Raw genomic sequence first — 22,246 nt, forward strand, 5'->3', positions numbered from 1 at the left:
ATGAGGCGTCCGCATATCCAGGGAGACAGTTATGCGCCCTTCCTTTCCTCAAAGCACCATACTGCATTGCAATGTAAGGAGCATAGCTAGAAATTTTGACGGCCTTTGTACGTTTCTAGCAGAGCACAGCTTTCTTTACGATGTTATAGCCATTACAGAAACCTGGCTGATGCCCGGTGAAAGCTATAACATTCCCAATTATGTATTTCTGTCCCGTCCCCGCATTTCGAACAATCGAGGAGGAGGGGTAGGTTTGTACATTAAAAAGACCCTTGTACACTGCGACTATCCGTATCTTAACGCATCCGTCAGTAGCAGTTCGGAATTTCTATTTGTTGAACTTGAGGGTGTCATGGTTGGTGTTGTTTATAGAGCCCCCCACGCAGATCGTAGTAAGTTTGTGAATGATCTTGAATCTGTTTTTATACACGTAACCGATAAGAACAAAAAAGCAATCATCGTCGGCGATACTAATATTGATACTTTAGGTGCCAACCACAGCGAATACACTGACCTGTTATTTTCATATGGATTTACGAATCTTATCTCTACTCCGACCCGAATCGCAGGTTCCAGCTCGACATGCCTCGACCATGTGATATGCAATTTCGTGCCACCTAAATATTTGGCTGGGGCATATGATACAGCAGTGGCAGATCACTTCGCGATTGCCTTCTTATACCGCGTAGACGATAGAGATAGCCGTAGAACTTCTGACAGCACATGCGAGCTTCGGAAGAAAATTGACTATCAAAAATGCGCACTCAGGCTCTCTGAAATGAGCTTTGCAGACCTCGCCGATATGAATGCCAATGAACACTGCTGCAGCCTTGTCGATAGAATCAAAGCTGTGATAAATGATTGTAGTTTTACGCAGAAAAAAACGTACTATACACATCCAGTGTGCCCTTGGATGACAGCAGCTGTGCTAAATATGATAAAAACGCGCGACCACTGGCACACCAAAATGAAACAAAACAGAGGGAACGCATATTATAGTGCTCAGTATAAGATTCATAGAAATAAAGCTGTTGCTACCATGCGTGTACAGAAGAAGCTATATTTTAGTAACCAAATAAACGCATGCGCCGGCAATTCTAAGAAACTCTGGGCTACAGTGAACTCGATAATTCAGCCTACTCCATCAAACCGAATACTTCCTGACCTGGCCCTTTCCCCAGATAAACACCTGCTATCAGATCAGTTTAACGATCATTTCTGCTCAGTGGGTGCTGATTTACGTTTAAGTATGGGTCTCACAGACGAACCTTCACTGCCTGAGTATCTTGAAAAGACCTTCGGTTTTATAGAAATAAGCAGTGAGGAAGTAATGAGTGCACTTAATTCAATGGATGCTACTAAGGCCACGGGTCTCGATGGTATTCCGGTTTCCATAATTAAAAACAACAGTGGCGTCCTAGCTGCCACCTTAGCATCTTTATTTAATAAAGCGTTTCTGTCCGGCATCTATCCTGATATTTTGAAGCTCGCCAAGGTAGTCCCTATCTACAAAAGTGGGAATCCTAATGAACTCGGAAACTATAGGCCGATCTCAGTCCTTAGCTGTATCAACACTCTGTTTGAAAAACTATTGGCTAAAAGAATTACGCAATTCCTGACTAAAAATGCAATTCTCTCAACGTCCCAACATGGTTTTCAGAAATTTAGATCGACCACCACGGCCGTGATTTCTATAACTGACTCAATCAATGAAGCACTCAATAATAACAATATTTCTGTTGGTGTATTCCTGGATATTAGGAAGGCATTCGACACTGTGGATCTCGATATTTTATGCAAGAAACTAGAACGATATGGGTTCAGAGGTGTATCACTCGATTTCTTTAAAAGCTATTTAACTGGGCGACGGCAGTGTGTTATTATTGACGAACACGCGTCAAGTTCGCGTTCTATTTCCGTAGGTGTTCCGCAGGGCTCAGTACTGGGGCCTATACTTTTTACACTTTACATAAACAACTTACCCGATTGCCTAATAAATACCCGTGCCATTATGTACGCCGACGACACCTCATTGTTGGTGATCGCTAATTCCGTTGAAACAGCCAAGCATACTTTAAACTCAGAACTTCAGAGAGTCAATAAATGGTTTTTAACAAATAGACTCACTTTGAACATAGGCAAGACTAAATATATTATATTTGCATCCCCTTATAAAAAATACCAGAATACCTGCTCCGCAATAACGATAGGAGATAAAGAAATTGAAGAAGTTAAGACTATTCAGTACTTGGGTGTAACCTTAGACGCTGCATTAAACTGGAAACCGCATATCGAAAAATTGCGTAGCAAACTATCTTATGCATGTTTCGTTCTGGCCAAAGCTCGGCGACATTTCGAAATACACACACTAAAAACAATATACTTTAGCTTCTTTCAGTCCCAATTAACTTACTGTATAGAATCATGGGGGTTCACTTACATCACTTACATTGAACCTGTTCTACGCCTGCAGAAGCGGGCACTGAGAATAATGACTTGCACAACACCATATACGCCTTCTCGCCCTTTGTTTTTTAGACTCCAAATAATGCCGGCATTGCAGCTTCGAGATTTTCGCGTTGCACTACTCGTACTAAGAGTCCTCTCCGGTACCTCCCCCTTTCCTTTGAACACATTCCATAGAGCCCCAACTAACAGCCGTTCAGCAACACAGGGAAGATTTCTGGTTCCTACATCTCGCAATGACTATGGCCAGCGCCGCTTCGAGTATCAAGGGGTAAAAACTTGGAATAAAATCCCCTGTGCAGTCTTTGCAACGTCCAATCCTTTTATTTCACTAAAGACCTTTTTTCTGTCCCAAATAATTACCTGATTTAGAATGCAAATCGCTTAGTGATTGTCTCTTATTATTCTCTGTAGTGTCTATGTTGGGTTTGCCATTCATATGTCATTGAATAATCACTTCTAAGGCAACTGCGTTTATTTTGTATAAAAAATGCTGTTCCTGTCTTCATATGTTTTTTTTTTTTGTCATGAGCCCTCTTGTATTTCTGTCATTTGAACCATCTTGCTTGTACGCTTTGCATTTTTCCACCATTCTTATGTGTATTATTTTGGCATGCAGTAGAAATCATTTGTCCTCAATAATTCTCTTTGCTTTTATTGCATGGATCCATAACTAGCCTTTGGCTAAGGATCCAGACAGTGATGTTATGTACTGTACTGAAGAAATGATAATAAAAAGAATTGAATTGAATTGAATTCTCAACGCCAACGCCAATGAACACAGTGAACGTCCACATCTTTCGCTTTGTATGGCCAGGATTAGCTGGGCTAATTCCCATTATTTTTTTCTTTTCACCCCGAAACGACGCTGCAGCGTAATGGCGTCTCGCGCGCGAAAGTGGGAATACTCGCAACACCGAGACGGTATAAGGCTGGTTCACATGCAAGCAACTGAGTGAATTGAGGGATTGAGCTGCGCATCGCGGCGAAAATTTTCCAACTTGCTGGAACCTCGCCCCTGTCGCCGCTCGAGCCGCCGCGACGACTCTAAACAGGTTTTTGCGCCGCGGTGGCAGGAATCGCGAGCGTTTTCAATTCCACGTGAAACAGGCTGAAAGCCTGTGAAAGCATGGTGAAACAGGCTTAAACCTTGTCTCACATGCAAGAGAAAACGCCCGCGATTCCTGGCGAGGCGACGAAAAAACCTGTTTCGAGTCGTCGCGGGCGCTCGAGAGTCCAGAGCAGCAAGCTCCCAACTCGAAAAATTTGCGCCGCGATGCTCAGCTGAGTCGCTCATTTCGCTTGCATGTGAACCAGACTTAAGCCAGCGAGGCAAAGACGGAAGAAGGAGCCTGCAAACGCTTTCGTGTAGGAGCGCACCTGTAAAGCAAGCAGCGTGCGAGTGCTGAACACCGTACCTCAAGAACGACATTGGCAAGAGGATCGGGCTCCGAACGCTGCCGGCACTCTTCTTCCTTGCTCTCCTGTTTGCTCTCCACCGCTTCTGCTTCTTCGCTTCAGACTGCCTCGCACTCGGCAGCATTCAACAAACTGCTGCCCCAAAATTTCCTGGACTTCACTGTCCCACAACTGCTGCACGGGGTTGTCCTCGGCATAGCGCAAAGTATCGGCCAATGTCGAGACAAAGGTGAAAGCTTTACGCTACAAATGCTCGAGTATCTTTCTTCATTTCACACACTTCCCATTCAGGCACAATAGGTGAGGTGCATTTCCGAAGTTGACGCAAAGAACCATTGGAAAATCGTCTCCCAGCTACTTCCGGTTCCAAGTTTGTCTCACACACTGTCTTTTGCATAGCGATTGCCGTGCATGCATGCGTCGTTTATTCACTCATTTATCTGTGCTGCGACGCCGCTTATTGCACACCATCCCCGTAAGATCTGCGCGTACAGGGTAAGAACGCGTCCTGAGCGCATAAACTGACAATAAGGAAATGTAGGAGTGCTCTGTCGTGGTTATAATATGCCTGCGTGGGCTGCCTGTTCTGCGCATGCACGGCAGTCGGTTGAACTAGTTTAATGCGTCGGTCATTATATATTTGGTTTTTCGCCGCACTACGAAGGCAACGAAGGGCTGAAAAGTGCGCATTTTAGAAGACGATAGATGTATTTTCCTCACAAGTGGGCTAGCAAGCTGTCCATACATGCCGCTGTGCGAACAGCGCGTCTCAACACATCGCACTGCGTACGCATAGAAAACATCCTACTGTTTACATTATTTTTGTTGCATTTCGTGAAAAAAAAACACACTACGAAGCATAGCAGAGTCGATGTCGCGTGGGTCTTGCGATGTTGCAATACTATCAGCGGTGTTTCAGTGCAAATAAATTAGTGTTAGAAGCGATATTAATACAGCGACTGCTGTGAAGGAAGCGAGCATGGGGAGAAATTTGGAACCGGAAATAGCGATAGGAGACGACTTCCCATCATCGTCTGCGCTGAATCTGAAAACGCACCCCACCCATTTGGGTCCTCTGCACACTGTACGAAATCATGCAAGTTATTTTCGTGCAGGAACTGGAAAGGCTCATGCTCTTGGTGTTGTCGGCCGGCCACTTGCAGAAATCCTCCTCCCTTGGCGCCGTTAGTCCCACTTCCTGTAGAAACACCGAGTAAATCAGCAGTAATTATGTGCAAATGAATTCGCAATGCGCGTACCAACTTGACGCTCCATGGCTGCCGCTCCGAACCTGATATTCGCCAACGCGATATTTTGTGTTCTGCGCATGCGCGTCAGTCTGAAGTTTCTTTAACGGCGGCGTTGCAGAACTACTCATAACCCAACCTAAAAGCTAAACGCGCTTCCCGAAGGGGAATGGGAATTGATTTCCGCGCATGTAATTATCGGTTAGAGAGAGAAAAAAAACACAGGTGGAAAATTTCTGTAGTTTCATGTTTGAGTGAGTGGTTTCAACGGCAACTTTCGCTAATTTAACGCAAAATGGAACAGACCCCCAGAAGTAAACTAGAGGTAATCTTCGTACTGTTAAGGCTTAAAAAAAGGACGAGCAAAAGTATCAGTATAAGGCGTACTCTAACAGCTGCCCTACGAGTGTAAAAACCGAGCGCGAATCCACTGCACCACAGGAGCAACGGAAATGGCAGGTTTTTGTTGTGCACATACTCGGTCTGCGCGAAAGCTGGAAAAATAGGAGCGCAATGGGTTCGCGCAGCTGACCATTCACAAAGATTGGGATCACCCGGGTGTAGGAGGCAAAAAGAAAAAGCTGAAATAGTAGCTTGACGAGCCCTCGCGGTTAGTAATCGGGCCGTTAGCAATAGCCATATCAGTTTCTGGAATTTAGAAAACAAGATCAGTCTAGGCGCTCTGGCTCAACAAATTTTGACCATCACAAGTAAAAAAAATGCACTTTCGAAAAGCGCGCATCTTTGGCGAGCGCAAAACAACACCCTCCGAACCACGTCACTTTGTGGCGCACATGTCACGTGACCTCTGTCCCTCCTGCGCTACGGTGCATGCCGCTGCACGCTGCTCCAGCCCATCCAAGAGAGAGAAGCACAAGCGGCATGTTTGCCACACAGAGAGTGCGCTGCTAATCGCTCCCTTTCCCCGTGCTCCATTGTCCCCACAAAGGGAAACGAAAATTGGTTTTGGGGGAGAGGAAACGGCTCAGTATCGGTGTCGCATATCGGCGGCCACCAGAGCCGCGTCGTAAGGAAAGGGATAAAGGAGGCAGTGCAGGAAGAAAGGAAGAAAGAGGTGCCGTAGTGGAAGGCACAGCACAGCACACGAATGCCTTACGTTCCCGCAGAGACGGCGCTCGCCATTTCCGCTTGCAGAGACCCGGTGTTCGGACCCACACCACCGCTTATCCGGAGCAGTTTTTCTACCAATTAAGCCAAACGAATGCTACCTTGTAATAAACACTCCCTTATCACAGACCTACTCCACCTTGGGGAATTCCCCAAACATTCGACCATTTGCTTTCGTCATTTTCGTTTTTACAATGATCGCCTCCCAATGCATCTCTGAATTTTATTTTGTCTTCTTTTAACTCCGCTGCTACGTGGCCTTGTGCTAGGCGGAGGCCCTCTAGCGAGAAGGCGGGGGTTTGTACGTGAGAGGTGCCTTTTAACCACGGCGGGTGCTGCCGGAGAGTAGAGGCTTCATAATGCACACACATACCGCGGATGTCGGTGGGGGAGAGGACTGCACTGCTAACGCAGTATACGACATCTTGCCTGATCTGCTTAACGAGCTAAACACAATCACCGGCCGCATCGATACCAAGGCACGCAACCATTCGTGCGAAGCGGTATGCGTGTCTGGTTTATGGGGTCTAACGTCCCAAGGAGACTCAGGCTTTGAGGGACGCCGCAGTGAAGGGCTCCGGGAAATTAGACCACCTGGGATTCTTTAACGTGCACTGACATCGCAGAGCACACGGGCCTCTAGCATTGCGCCTCCATCGAAATTTGACCGTTGCGGCCGGGATCGAACCCGCGTCTTTCGAATCTGCATCTGAGCGTCATAACCACTGAGCCACCGCGGCGGCCTGAGGACTTATGCGTAAATGCAAAAAGGGTGAGTATAGATTCCTGGAGTTCTGTCTTGGTTGTCTCTGGCCATAAGGCTCAGAAAAACACCGCCTGTCTCCGCTCATTGCACGACTTGAGTGATTTAAATCCCCACGAATATCATCACGAGAAGAAAACCGGGCGGCAGCCGGGCAACTTCCAAAACCTGCATTGCATGACTAAGAGGCAAAAGTTGCGTATGACCGCTTCTATAATTTGGGCGATTGGAAACTTCCACCTTTGCGCACAACGGTCGCCGGCATGGCGTCTGCGATCGTGCCAGCGACTTTTTACATTTTTATCTCGAAGCGTCTACACCCGTTTTCAGAAAGTCAGTAATGCCGGCCACATTTCAAATCCCTGATATAGAGAATGGCAAGACCTTTCGCGCTTACAAAAAGGTCATTTTTTAAAACGAGAAATAAAGAAGGATTAACGAAGTTCCACGGTGCACCTGGGAAGTGCTGTACGGTGCTGTAGTTACAAAATATTTACAGAACACTTTTTGTTGCGGCAGCGGCTTCGGATGATAAAAGAAATAATTATTGGGCATAAATGTGTTTTTCGGAGAATAGGGCTGAAAATCAGTGATCGTGAAAGTGTGCGCCATGTGTGAGTTCCTAGCTTTTGGGCCATTCATGTTCATTTCGTGAAATAGGCTGTTGGAAAATATACATACACAATTTTTCAGATTTTCCTCTATTGTAGAACATAATGCGTGTCTAAGAGGGTTAACCGTATAATATTAATTCTTTTACGTCTACGATCGTAACTAAACATATTTCATTATTATGCAAGGATGAATCTAACACCTGAGACAATGCTATTACTGTTGTAGCCTTATACCTGTTGTTGCTAAAGCCACATTGACATTGAAATATGATTTCAGTTCTCTCCGAGTAGCGTATTTGTTGATTCGCAACAAGTTTTCCGAACACAATATAGGAATGATACTGAGAACCGAAATTGGTCGATAACTGCATGGCTTCGGTCTTGGCCGCGGCGGTCACATTTTAATGGTGGCAGGATGTTAGAGGCTCGTGTACTGTGTGATGTTATTGCACGTCACAGAACCCCACGTGGCCGAAATTATCCGGAGCTCTCCATTACGGCGTCCCTCACAGCCTGAGTCGCTTTGAGATGTTAAACCCCAGATGCCTACTAAACCAAGCCAGCTGGACGGACCATATAACTATCAACGTGTTAGTAAACTGGGATTACTCTTGCAATCTTACATGACGGAAGCCAAGAGTCGCCTAAACCACGAAGCATAGGGGATGTATTGTTTTAGAAATAATTTGTGGCTTTCATAAATGCGAGATCAATGGGGTAATTATTTGAACATAACTGATCAGAAAGGAGAAGTAAAAATAACCACCCGCCGCCGGTGGGATCTGATCCCGCGACCTGGAATTCCACCGGCGGCATGTGGTTGCTGTTTCTTCTGCTTTCGAATCAATTATTTAAAAATATTTATTTTATTAAGCTCCCATTCATGAACACCAGAAATTATTTTTAAAACAATAAATCTCATATGCTTCGTGGTGTCGGCGACTACAGGCTTCCTTCAGGTACACGTCATAACGAGCTACTATTTTCCCTTCCCCTTGTCTGCTCTCTAGCAATGTTTGAAATATCCGTATATATACATTCGTAAATAGCATGATTCCTTAACGTTGTGAGAAAAGGTGCAAGATGGTAAATGTCCTGTTTCAATGTTCTCACAGGTATCCCACCATGCACTTTTGCCAGGTTTGTGGCGAGATTATTTACGGCTGCTGTGACCTGACAATCGCGCATGGCCTTCAGTAAAAGTCTCATGAACTCGTGGCTCCTCAATGCCCGGGAATACTAAACTGTTCACCTCTCAGTAAAATACTGACGTCGCTAAATAGCTGTATTTGGTCATGCATCACAAAAAAAGAGCGCACGACGACGAAGCACAGCGGAGAAGCACACGTTTTTGTTTCGTCAACGTATTTCTTTCTCTAATCCAGCGCCGAAATGGCAGCGCTCCGCCAGTAAATTAAGAGTGCGTGCAATTGAAACAGAAGCGAGGGCGGATCTACCAAGCCGATCCCAAAAAGCACTTCCCCTCAAAGCCGCCATCGTCGTTCGACTGAGGCGCCCCTTTAAATGCAGCCAGCTGGTGAGCGTTCCAATCCATGTACTTACGCTTCGCGGTGCTTGTAATCTTCCGTCTGCTCCTTATACATCCGCCTCCTAGTCCGACGGGACCAATGCCGGGCCCGTTGGAAGTATTCGTGTCCGCTTGGGATGTAGCCGGAAGTCCCGGGAGTAATATCTGCGCATGCGTCGCACGCGTCGGTCACGCTGCAGGCACTGAGCAAAGACCGCGGCCCCCTCTCAGAGCAACACCGAGGACGGCGTACATCGAACTTCGTCTCAGTAAAAAAGAAAGTTTGGAGGATGCTTAAGCTTCGTCTTGAACAGTGAGACGCGACAGCGTACTGCAGCGTTCCCAAGGGGTGCACGGAACGCCCTCGCCAGTTCTGCGCGACGCGTGGCCCGTTGGACAATTTAAGGAAAGGGCGCCTGTCTCAGCAAAAGAAACGCTCACATGTAGCTGACGAAATTGGGCTTCACAAATTGCGTTTCTTCTCGCCACTCAAAGTGAAACTCGTTAGCTACGTCCCAACTGAAAGGCACTCCATGATGACCTCCCGGAAGGGGATAGCGCTGTAATCTAGCCTCGAAGATTCACCCCCCCCCCCCTCCTAAAAAAATGGGCAGAGACACTCAAGAGTGCTTGCGTGTGAGAATGCGAAAGCATTACTGACCCTGGGAGCAATGTTCACGCGCGAAATGTTCGTACATGCATTAAAGTTCTTTTCTGCTTCTTCGGCGTTTGCGTGTTTGCGCGGACGACCACGTTTCACTTCGGGTGGTGCCGGTGTCGAAACTTTAGACGTTGATCGTTCGCTGTTCATTGCACGAGCACACACAAAACCGGCCGCAATGAAATCCAGCCACGACGTATGACACCACTCTTCCACACGCACACATATGACGCTAGACGGAACGCTGTACGACGAACGATTGAATCACAATTTCGGTACGAAAGACCGGGAATTGGGGGTGCATATGACGCCGGTTCAAACCCCTGTCGCAAGCTAGCGTCCAACTTGACTACCACGTATGTAACCTGTAGGGGTCGACGAGACAGCATGAAAATATGTCGCAGTAATGGCCTGGGTTTAAAACCGAGATCGCAGGACCCTAATCCGCCGTTCTGGGCTGGATTTAAATGCTCTGCATCTTTGGCTATGCGGAGGAGGGAAGATTTTGTTGTTAGCCATTTCCGTCTCATTTGCCGCTGTCTTTAATATGCTGTACGTTATGTAAATCTCCTCTATATAAACTTCAGTCCATTTCCTCGCCAATTCCCGCCGTTGTAAGTCATGATTACACCGTACGGGGCACCACATGTGCAAGGAGCCTTCAAGTCAACAAACCATCTCGGACGGCGCACCCCTCGTGCAAGGAAGAGAACCGTCGTAGCTTTACTTAAGGTATATGCAACGAGAAATCGTGTGATACCACCCGGGACGCTGTACGACAAACGGTTGTCGGCACTAGCGTAGTCGGCAAAACTGGCGCCACATTGAGGTCAGCCAGTGGGGAGTGTGTATAGACAAATATGTACATGAATATCTGAAATGACGGTGCTCGGCTTGTGTGCACTTCATAAGGCCGCTTGATGACGTCACCCTATTTTTGTTCCCATCAATAGGAGTTTGTGCGCCATCTCAGGGTACACACATACACACGCCGCCGGCTTTTCTCGTAATTGAATTAGTAATGTTTTCGCCTTTGAAAAAAAGCAGTCTTGAGTGCACGGCTTTTTTCCTTTACGGAGATGATCGCTGGCGGCAACACCTGTAATTGGTTGTTGGTACCCTCTACCATATAAAACCTCTATTTTCACCACCGATGGCCTCAGCGATTTACAGATTAAAGCCAATTTAAGTTTGTCCTCAACTGCCGATTAAATGTCAGTGATTCTACAAATACATCAGTCCATGCATCGCGTCCACATTTCTTCACAAGTGAGTCGACGGTTACTCCGCGAAGGCCGTTACGAAGCGCAGTTTTTCTTGCGAACTTGGCTTCCTGCGCACGCGTTTTGCTTGCAATTCTTTCTCATGTTCGACACAATCGTAAATGAAAATGCTGTTGTTGCGTGCGCACTCCGCTTTTCCTTCATTAGCGGCAGCCCCTGCGCGTAGCCCTATATCGCCCACTGCATCGGTGCAAGATAAAGGCGGCTATAGAAATAGTTCAGGGGACATACCCAGCTCCCAGTTCTCCTCCTCGACGCTTTCATCGGCCTCCGTTCCTGCAAAGAAACGTCGGTGTCGCACATTGAGGGGCTTCGACGTGTTGCCACGCGACCAAAGATACGTGATCTGCAGGCAGCGCCAACTCAGCCCACGGGAAAACTGGCGAAACAAGCGACGGCGTGACTCATCCAATCGCACTGGAATCAGTTAAGTGCTTAAAGGGGCGACAACTTTATCGAGCAGGAAAGTGGTTTGGTTTGCTTTAGTTTGCGTGGGTTTAATGGCCAAAAGTGACTCAGGCTATGAAGGACGGCGTATCTGAAAATTTCGACCACGTGGTGTTCTTTAACGTGCACTGACATCGTACAGTACACGGTCCTCTAGCATTTCTCCTCCATCGAAATTCTACCGCCGCTGCCGGGATCGCATCCGCGTCTTTCGGGTCCGCAGCCGAGCGCCATAACCACTGAGCCACCGCGAAGGCAGGAGACATAACACCGTGAAGCATAATATACCGGAATCATGCATAAGGTAGACACTTTTGCTGGACTGAGAAAAGGATAGAATTAATAATAAAAAATGCTGAGATAAGCATCATCAACGGAACAGGCTACAGCAAGAACATTGGTGCTAGTAAAAGAGAAGTTTCAAAAGTCCGCGTACATTTAGTGATATTTTTTTGCCCAAAGTTACTCTATTCTGGAAAAACACTACCCGTCTTCATTCTCTTTTCTACATAACCTCCATCCATATCACAGCACCCTTGAAGGAGGCGGGTCTACTATTGAAAACACTCGTGAAATTTTTATTGCATCACGGTGCGGATGACATACATTCCTCTTACGGAGCCCACAGTGGGCCTGCGCGTGGATGAAGTCCGCACAATTTGGCAGCAGCCCCAAGGTGCACCCCTGCAGCGACGTCGATGACGATGAGGTTGAAGCCTGAAGCGTGAGCTCGACCGCTCGCGGGTCTCAGAACATTATCCGCAACTGGCCCAGTCTGCAGCGTCTACGGACCGCTCCGCTGTCTCACGAGCCGTAGCTACCGGGCATCCCTCAATAAATGTGGACGGCGTTCAACACATCCCCCCTCCAAGGCCCGGAGGATGTCCCGGAAGTTGTTCCAATCCGTTGCGATTCACTGCGATCGTTCTATGATAACTCAAGAGGCAGTGAAGCGCTTTGAAGCTACATCAGGGTGCCTTATAACGCGCAGCTACAAAAGGAAACATAATCAAGATGATGACACATATGCACTGTGCGAAAAATTTGTGGAAACAAATACCTTACACTCTAATATCCAGGCACAGTCACTCTCTCTGAGGAACTAGAGTTTGGAGATAACAATTGTCACGTAAGTAAATCTGCGCGATAGAAGTTAGCAAAAACGCGATTGGAAGATTGGTGGCTCAAAAGCAGACAGGGGACGTAAAGTTAGTAGTGAGGGACTGAAAACATACTTAAATGACGAGCTTCAACAATCAGTTATGACACAGTTAAATAAAAATAAAGAAAGCCCGGCATAGTGGCAACTGCCTCCACACGGTTTCAAAGCGGACGCTACTTTCTTCCTTTTTTCATCCCTTCCTTCCTTCCTTCCTTCCTTCCTTCCTTCCTTCCTTCCTTCCTTCCTTCCTTCCTTCCTTCCTTCCTTCCTTCCTTCCTTCCTTCCTCTCTCCCTCCCTCCCAACCTTCCTTCCTTCCTTCCTCCCTCCTTCCATTCCCTTCCCTCCCTCGCTCTCTCTCTCTCTCTCTCTCTCTCTCTCTCTCTCTCTCCCTCCCTCCCTTCCTTCCTTCCTTCCTTCCTTCCTTCCTTCCTTCCTTCCTTCCTTCCTTCCTTCCTTCCTTCCTTCCGTCCATCCGTCCGTCCGTCCGTCCGTCCATGCCCTCTTTCTCTCACAGAGCCACACAGGTGCGTGCGCCGAAGGGGACGAACCCTGACTGCCATTTCCGACGAGGTTCGTGCTATGAAGGCCATGCTGCACTGTGTAGGATGCGTCAGCGTTAAGCAGCCGCGCCTCCGAGTGAGATTTGCTACCAATGGCAGCCATCGCCGAAGCTTTCAACTAGGACGTAGCCCAGTTTATCACATAATTTTTCCAAGTTAACCATGGTGCGCAGTTTCAAGGACCAACTTGAAAGCTTCAACGCCACTGACCATGTTCTTGAAAGTGGAGACTTTTCCATCCCTGACTTTGCTGAAGAAGGCGCCTGCGAAATCCTCACATGAGCCTTATCTCCTTCTTCAAGAGACAAGAAGCCAAGCCAGAAGATTTTTTTTTGTACCAAAATTCCTGAGTGGAGATACGCTAGAGCCTTGTTTTTGAAATAGTTTTGCCTTCCTTCAGTGTTCTGAAGCGTATTTGAAGCTGGCCCTCGATCAAGATTTTTCAAGTGACCGACAGTTTCAGCCGAGATTGGTATCCTGTGCCGTGTTTCACGACGATCATCACCGGTGCTAAGTTTCTATTCGATCATACCAGATTTTTCTAATTCTCATTGACAGTGGTGTCACTTCAAGGAGGAAGAGGAAAGGCAGGGAGGTTAACCGGAAGAATAAACTGGTGAGCAATTGGCTTCATGAACTGTTGCTCCGCCGGTAAAACTTTATCAAAATGCCACGGAGTACAAAAGGTTTCTGTTCATCAATGAAATGGGCTCCGCGTGTGGACTTCCACATGCAATAACAGTGCAGTACCTCTCAATAACACGTCTATAGAAACCGAAAAATGAAGGATTTATGCCTTCCCGAATGTCTCTATGTGGGCAGTCAGAGCGTGGTGACGGCGGCTCCCTTCTGCGTAAGTCGCGACCATCTTGGGAAGTCCGCTCTGCTATCTTGCGCCAGTTAGTGCCCACGAAATGCCAGAAAATATTTCGAAATTTCGACATGAGATCAAATAGCGGAAAACACTGATATCAAAAAAGAAGCTAGATGAAAGTAGAGCATTCCTTCTTTGTTTTCTCCTTTTTTTACAGTGGACAACAGTGAAGGCAGTCTATGGACCCAGTCGTGCCCATCGTGTCACTGCAGGTATTATTCACAATCTGCCGCCCTAAGTAAACAAATGACCCACTAATAGGAACAGCGGTTCCTCTCCTTTCCAGAGATCGCTGTCTTTAGGGAACACGTGACCTGGGACCCGCTCAGATCACATCCTGGTTCGCAATGCAGATACAAGCGGGAGATGAAAACCGACCTAAACGGCGACCACGGTTGTCATCAATCACCAAGGGAGTCTCTCGCATAGCTGCCGCTGTTCAAAATGCATGTTTGTGTCCCCTTGAGCCACAGCCGAGAATTTTTCACAACAGCTCCACAAAATCAGCTCTTCGCGGGAGTTCTTGCAAAGATCCCTCTGAAACGCTGGATTACTCGGGAGAGGCAGCAGAACAAATACGACAAGCGCTACCTTCCGGTCACATGTGCATGCGCGCATACACAGGGGCCAAATACAGAGGTGGTGGAGCCGCCGCTCTGGCTGTGATTATGGTGATCGAGTGCCGACTGAAAATGCGCGGGTTCGATCCGGGCCGCGGCGGTCGAATTTCGATGGAGGCGGAATTTTAGAGGCCCATGTACTTTGCGATGACACTGCACGTTAAGGAACCCCAGGTGCTCGAAATTTCCGCAGCGCACCACTACAGCGTCTCTTGTAGCTTGATTTGCTTTGAGACGTCAGACCCCATGAAACAAACCGAAATAGACGGGAGAAGCGGCCACCCTTCCTTGGTCTTTTTATTCGCGGTATGAACGTTGAAGACGATAACCCATCAGCCCCAACAAACGCACTGGTTCTTGGAGGCAGCAGATGGAAGGTATAGGCATCGGAGCCCGGGTATATAGACCGTTTGTACTGGGCCCTAGTGACGGCAAGCGAACTTGGGTACACTTTCGCGAGCTTTATGAAAGGGAATGCGCGAGGGCGTGGCAGATAGCCTCGTCCTGAACTGAAATGCATGGCGAAGCACGAGGGCAGAGCGGGGCTGTTCCCTCTGTGGCCCACACCCCGCGCACAACGAGCGCCATTTCCGTCGGCGGCTTGAAATGTGTGCGGCGTCATGCTGCTCGCCACTGATACCACTGATCGCTCGGCGAAATTCGGGAGGACGGCTCATAGCGCACAACGGGAGCACGTTTTTATCCACGCTGACGGCGCACTGGGCCGGTCTGGTAGCAAGAGGGTTTCGTCGTGTGGAACCCCCACGCCGAGCGGCAAGCTTCACAACACGTCGTTGCAACGATACCCGGCTAAGGAGTGAGTATAACAACTCTATGATGAATTTCACATTTTCTCTGCTTTCTTAGTTTTCCCCTGAAAAATGGAGGCTGGCAATGCAGTGGCAACTGTCGCCAATAATTGTGGAAAACGTTTCTTCAGGCCAGCGTTGAGACGCTTTGATTTATTGTACAGCGGTTTTATGCCCATCTAAAATCTCGTATGAATTTGTATGTAACCTGTATGAATCCATGTGTGCTGTGCACCCGTTCATATGTAAAAAAACAACATCTATAAATATATGTCGGCTATACATACCAGATCACGTGTTACAGTACATCTCGTATTAAATCATTCTGGTACGGCACTTTGCATACAGTCCCACCTACAGGACATTGGACTTTTCACTCACTAAGTTTAAAGCTTTACCGCCTCCTTCTTAGCTTCGTTTTCATTCCAACTACATGAGTCCACATTTCTGTCCTTATTTTCTGGTACCCTTCTCCCCCCAAACAACCTTTAGGCTGGTCCACATACAAGCGACTGAAGGATTGTGCGGCGCGACACAGCGAAAATTTCCAACTTGTTGGAACCTCGCCGCTCATCGCCGCGACGACTCAAAACAGGTTTTTCCGCCGCGGTGGCAGGATTCGTTAGCATTTCCGCTTGCATGTCAAAGAGGCTTTTCCCAGCGTACAGTAGCACATCACCGCAGCTTCAACGGCGGAAAATTTTTAAGCACTTCACTAACGAGTTTTCTCTTTATATCCCAACTCTTGAATGTGTTCCCTCTTTACGTAATGCCGTCGAGCCTTCAAGGGGACATGCACTTGAGAAAAAAAGCCATTTTTTTTCTAAAAGTACCACTTTTCGTATTTTCTTGCATTATTATCTGTAAGCCTTCCTCTTCCACGTCCAACAATACCAGCGTCAAATATAGAAGCGAAATTACCAGAAAATGCGATATAAACACGCCAAGTGGCCGAAAAATGAGCAGAAATGAACTACTTTCAACACGGTAACGAATTTTAATACCGGCGTTTTTCACCATTGCGGCGCTGCACGTCGCCAGAGAAAGCCTTCTTCCAGACGGCTTTTTTCTTCAAGACGGCTTTCTCCAGCAGTTTCGCAGCTCTTAAAAATAGAATTTCGAAGCTACCGATCTCGCGTCCCCATTAGCTGCACTGTCTCGTTGAATAAATGCGAACGCATTTTCCTGCTTTTATCATTTTCTTGCAACCTCAGTGCTTTTGCACGATATTCTTGCACTTATGCTTGTTACATCCCAATGAGATTTGGTGTGGATATGCTTCGCTGCATGCGGAATGCAGTTGTGCTATTTTTATTGCAATTAATAGTTGCGGATATGATTCAATTTTTTTACAATGATTGTAAAATGATTGTATTTTTTACAGATACGTAAAATCACTGTAAAATGATTTTAAACACATTCTGAACAGTATGATTTTATTAATTAGGAAATTTCATGCCTGCCACTCCTTTTTTCTCACAGCATAAAATGAATCATAGTCGGTATAATGGGATATTTTTCAATGCTGTTGTATATTTATACCGGTGACGAATAGATGCACAAAAGCATCCCTATACTTCATCTGCACGACTTGCAAAAATCCAACCATGCAAGATAGGCGAGAAGGAACACCGCATTTAGAAACAACTGACAAAGTTCTCTCTTCTGCGAAAGTTTCGCCAATTGGAACAAATATTTACAAAAATGTTTTTTTTTTCTGGAGCGTGTCCCCTTAAGGGAACAATAAATTAAATATGTGCCAACGTTGCGCCTTGTACGAATTCGTGGCATGCTGCGTAAGAGCTCATACATGCGACAGTTGTGTCGGGTATGAACTAGAATATGGCAAACATCAACTGATATGAGACACCCGCAAGCACACGTCAGCTCTTATGTGTTTGGTATGAAACACATATCGGCTAAAGAGTGGCTAGTATAAATTGTGCGTGTTTCGTTCGGGCTGGAGTATGCTTCATTCATGCTTGTAGAGTCCTGATTTTCACTAAAAAAAAAGAAAAGGCTTCAAAGCTTCAGTGTGACTTCTAAAACACACAACGTTCTTGAGAACACGTGCCCATCCACTTGGAGGCTACAGCGCGGCAAACAAAGTATCGCAGGGACTGTTGCGCTGTGATCACTGCATACGCACAGCAAAAACTGCCTACATAAAGTTGGAGCTTATTTTCATTACAAATTAGAGTTTCGCTTCAGTACAAAGCGGTAGTGCAGCTTGGTTTGGTTTACTGGTTTGGTTTATTGGGTTTTAACGTCCCAAAGCGACTCAGGCTATGAGAGACGCCGTAGTGGAGGGCTCCGAAAATTTCGACCACCTGGGGTTCTTAACGGGAGCTGCAACGCCGCGACCGGTATCACCGATTACGAAAGATCTTAAATCACCCTGGGAGCAAGACACACGCCTCATTTCCGTGTTTCGGCAACGTTCCTGCTCGACGGCCTGATCTAATGGAGCGCGCTGTCGCGGGAAAGGAAGCGCTCCACAAAACTTGCGCCTTCACATTCCCGCTGGCCCTCAAACGCTGTTGCCTGACAATAGGGTGACGCCCACTTTAGCTCAAAATCCCTGTCACCGGTCTGCAAAGTGACGCTGTACAGACCGCGACTCTTCTGAAAGCCTCCTGCCGTCTCTCTCCGTTCTTTCTCTCGGAAAGAAAGTGGAGCTAGAAGTTAGGTGAAATCCGTTTTTCCCTCAAAGTGGACTGATGCGCGAGCTTGTGGCAAAATGCACCCCGCACCTACGAATGAGCATTCCACAGCATCAGAAGGCGACCGGCACTACAAGATATACTGTCACGTGCTGCTGACAGCGCCGCCGACAGCAGGCTGACCTGACACTGAAACGAACTCCTCATCTGGCTGACTTGGGCCCACATAAACGGACCGTTTCTCATAGCAACAGGCATGCTAGGCCATCGTCTAAGGCCGGAATCAGCGTTGCTCTCGGCTGCTGCACTCACTTCCAAGCTGAAGAAGAACTTTGGTGGTAAGGCACGAAAAGCACCCACGACAGTCTGGAGCACCAGCTGCGCGTGGCTGCCAGCATTTGAGATAAACCCGGTCGAATCTTCGGTCACAGCGATAAAGCCGCGGCCCTTCGGCTTTTAGCATAAGCAAACATTACAAACCTTCGCGACAACTTTCCACCCGAGTTTTTAAAATATCGGGCGGGAACCCCGTTACAACACGGAACCGTGTTGCGCTTACTTTCGACACGACTTGTACGTGCGTGCATGGCTTCGCCACTCGGCGTGAGTGAATCCGTGCAGCCTGATGGGAGCTAGGAGACGCACTAGCCCAGTTACGTGAGGAGCGTCGACGTGGGGGCGCGTATGTGTGGGCTATGCCTTGTTCACCTATCCAGCAGCAGGCGAGCCGTGGCCGGAGCTTCCTTCGAGAGGAAGTGGAAGCACCACAAGTTCTGCCGGCAGAGAGACGCGCATGTTCTCGCCACTACCACAGCGGTACTTGTAAATATCACGCATCTCTAGCTGCCAGCTGAGCTAGTGGGGTTTTCGGGGCTGTCTGTCCCGCGCATTCAACAGCTCTGAAGAGCAAACCCCATCGCAGTCGCCACCGGTGAGCTGGAAGCTATTTACCGAGCGCGAAAGTACAGCTAGGTGCAACATGAAAGGGAACACACTAGACCGCTCTAGCATATCGCGAACTGCCTCCGCGCGCCACCAGTGTGCCCGCGCTGATTGGTCCCAGTGCGGCAGGAGTGCGTGCGGCTGGCCGGCGCCTGGTGCCATCTGTCGACCACAGGGTAATCTGCGCAAGCGCTGTGGCTCCACGCGAAAGCATGTCGGGCAGCGGAGCGGATCGCGCTATGCTAAATCTCTATTGTCCCCATTCAACTAACGTAAGTTCGAGTAAAAAGCGCGCTAATTTTCTATGTTCTGAAACTTTTTCCCCGCTGATTTGAAGATGTTCAGTTTCAGTGGGAATGTAAAAATGGATTTGGCTTTTCTACGCAAAACGACTGTTTCCTTTAATACTGGATCTGCCTGTAATGACGATCCAGAACGAACGCAGCTCTTTTGCGCCCTACAGAGAGAGCATGCGAAAAGTGAAAAAGAATTAACATAGGAGAGGGATCTGGTGCAGAAAAAAGTGGGCTGAGCGCATTCATGGCGAGGTGCGGTGTATCGTCAGCCTCGTCGCGGATGAGCAGAGACGCGTTGGGCTGGACACTGCCGCGCATTCACCAAGGCGCAAGCAAGCAAGGGAGGAAAATGGGTCACAGACCAAAGAGACCACCGTGCACAATCAGTACGGCGTAAGGCAGAAGGAGACACTTGCGGTGCAGAACAGTGTGGGCCGACGCGAAGACGACAGTGTCGTCGCTGAGAGAGCCGCAAGAGAAGTGAGCAAGGTCGGAAGAGCATGGGGGAAGGTCGCTGTCGTCGGCGGCGAGGGCTTTGACACAATAAACAGAACGAGTAGCGTCCGGTAAAGGATTGGGCAGAGAACCCGAATTCAGCTCGAGCTCAGTCGAAGACTGCGGCACGGCACGAAAGAAAATCCCAGCCCAGAATAACAGCATGGGAACAGAATGGCAGCATGCACAACAAACTCTTGTGCAGAAGAAGTCCTCAATCTCAACTCGAGCGGTACACGCTGCAGACGGCTTGATGTGACGAGCGCTGACAGTGCGCTGCGCGCTCCAGTCCACAGCGCTCTGGCTTTCTCTGCAAACGAATTCTCTCCTTGGTGCACCTTACAGACAGGTTAACAAAAACGCGCCAGACCAAAGGAAACAAAGAAATCCCTACACGTATAGACGTTTTCTGGCGTTATCTCTCATTCATAATGACTAATCGGTTGTCAGATGCCCGAGCTATGCACCACATGACTACCTCCAAAGAACGGATTCAATAAACACCCTACTCACCTGTGCGGCATGCAGCCTCACCGAGACTCAAGGCGGACAAAGATAGGCTGGCGTATCCTCTTTCACAGCCGAGGCCATCGCCTTGGAGTCGTTCCTGGTGACCGAGACCTCTCGCCGCCGCATGTGACGTATCGTCTTTACTCACTTGCGTTGTGTATCGCCGCCAGGAGTCGGTTAATTAAGGGCAGTGCCAACACATCGACACCTCAACTGCAGCAATTTTTTCCTAGCCCACGCGTTCCGACAACGGCTAAACTGTACCATTTGCTCTCAAGTACACGCGCGAGTTTCCGGAAAGGGAACGCGAGAAGAGTAGCCCGCCCACCCCATGAGGCGCAGGGCGAGTTTGACGCATGCGCTAGCGACTCAAGAAGAACGAAGGCTGCGGCGCAGCACGCTCCACCCTCGAGACGTGACTGCATGCAGCCACAACAGTTGCCTAGTTCAATTGAATTCAAAATAAATAATGAACTCATAAGATTCCTTCTTTTCTAACGACACCCTTACTCATTAGCGTACAGCAGCAAGAAAACGCAAACACTAGGCTTACATCCAATCTCCAAAAAGTATCGCGGATTGTGGCCTATGGGCTACGTGCTCGCCTCGCAGTCTGGAGGTCCTTGGTTGAATTCCCCACACCTTCATAAGAAGATTTAACGCGAAAGCGTTGAAGACGCCGTTAGCCAGAAAATCCGGCGTCGGCTAAGCGCTGTGAGCGAAAAATCATGAGCATGAATCTAGTAGGTGGTGCCCAGAGAGCAACCCACGAGGCAGGTGGGCCACCTAGGTCACGTGAGCTGGCTTGCTGCGTCATCACAACCTGCCTACCGGGTAGGGAGCAAAGTGCCCACCGTGGCAGTTAAATTAATCATTGGTACGCCACTCGGGAAGAGCAACTTGAGCCGCGCAAAGCTCACCGCTGGGAGCACCTCCCATGGCCAGGATAGGTACGAGGACTCCCGGGGATCTACGAATGCAAAGGGGAGGATGTCCTTCTGCATACTCGTTACGCTGTCGCCTCGTACACTCTAAGAAAAAAAGGACTAAAAGGGGTAGGGAGGTTAGTCCTTTGGGGGACCAAGTGATTTGCCACAACCATTCGTCCTTTTGGGGATCAACTGCAAGGGGATATACAGTTAGTCTCCGCAGGACTAACTGCTGGGAGACTAATGGTTGCACCTTGCAGATGGTCCTCAAGAGACTAACACTTGATCCTTGATAATGATCCCTGAGGGAGCAAATGTTGCCCTCTAAGGACTAACAGCTGATCCTCAGAAATGATCCCTGGGAGAGCAAATGTTACTCCCTCTGGATTATCTGTTTATCTTCAGAAATGATCCCTGAGGGAGCAAATGTTGCCCTTTAAGGACTAACAGCTGATCCTCAGAAATGATCCCTGGGAGAGCAAATGTTACTCCCTCTGGATTATCTGTTTATCTTCAGAAATGATCCCTGAGGGAGCAAATGTTGCCCTCTAAGGACTAACAGCTGATCCTCAGAAATGATCCCTGGGAGAGCAAATGTTACTCCCTCTGGATTATCTGTTTATCTTCAGAAATGATCCCTGAGGGAGGAAATGTTCCCGCCTCAGGATTAACTGTTGATCCATTTGAATGATTTTCCAGGGACTAATCATTAATCCATTGAGACCAAATTTTCATCCACCTGTGGATGACATGTTATCCTTGCCAGACCCATGCAGGCATGCTAGCTGAGGTTGGCTGTGCTTCTCACCACTGCACGAACATGTGTAAG

The sequence above is a fragment of the Amblyomma americanum genome, chromosome 1, assembly GCF_052857255.1.
Source record: "Amblyomma americanum isolate KBUSLIRL-KWMA chromosome 1, ASM5285725v1, whole genome shotgun sequence".
Classification (NCBI taxonomy): domain Eukaryota; kingdom Metazoa; phylum Arthropoda; class Arachnida; order Ixodida; family Ixodidae; genus Amblyomma; species Amblyomma americanum.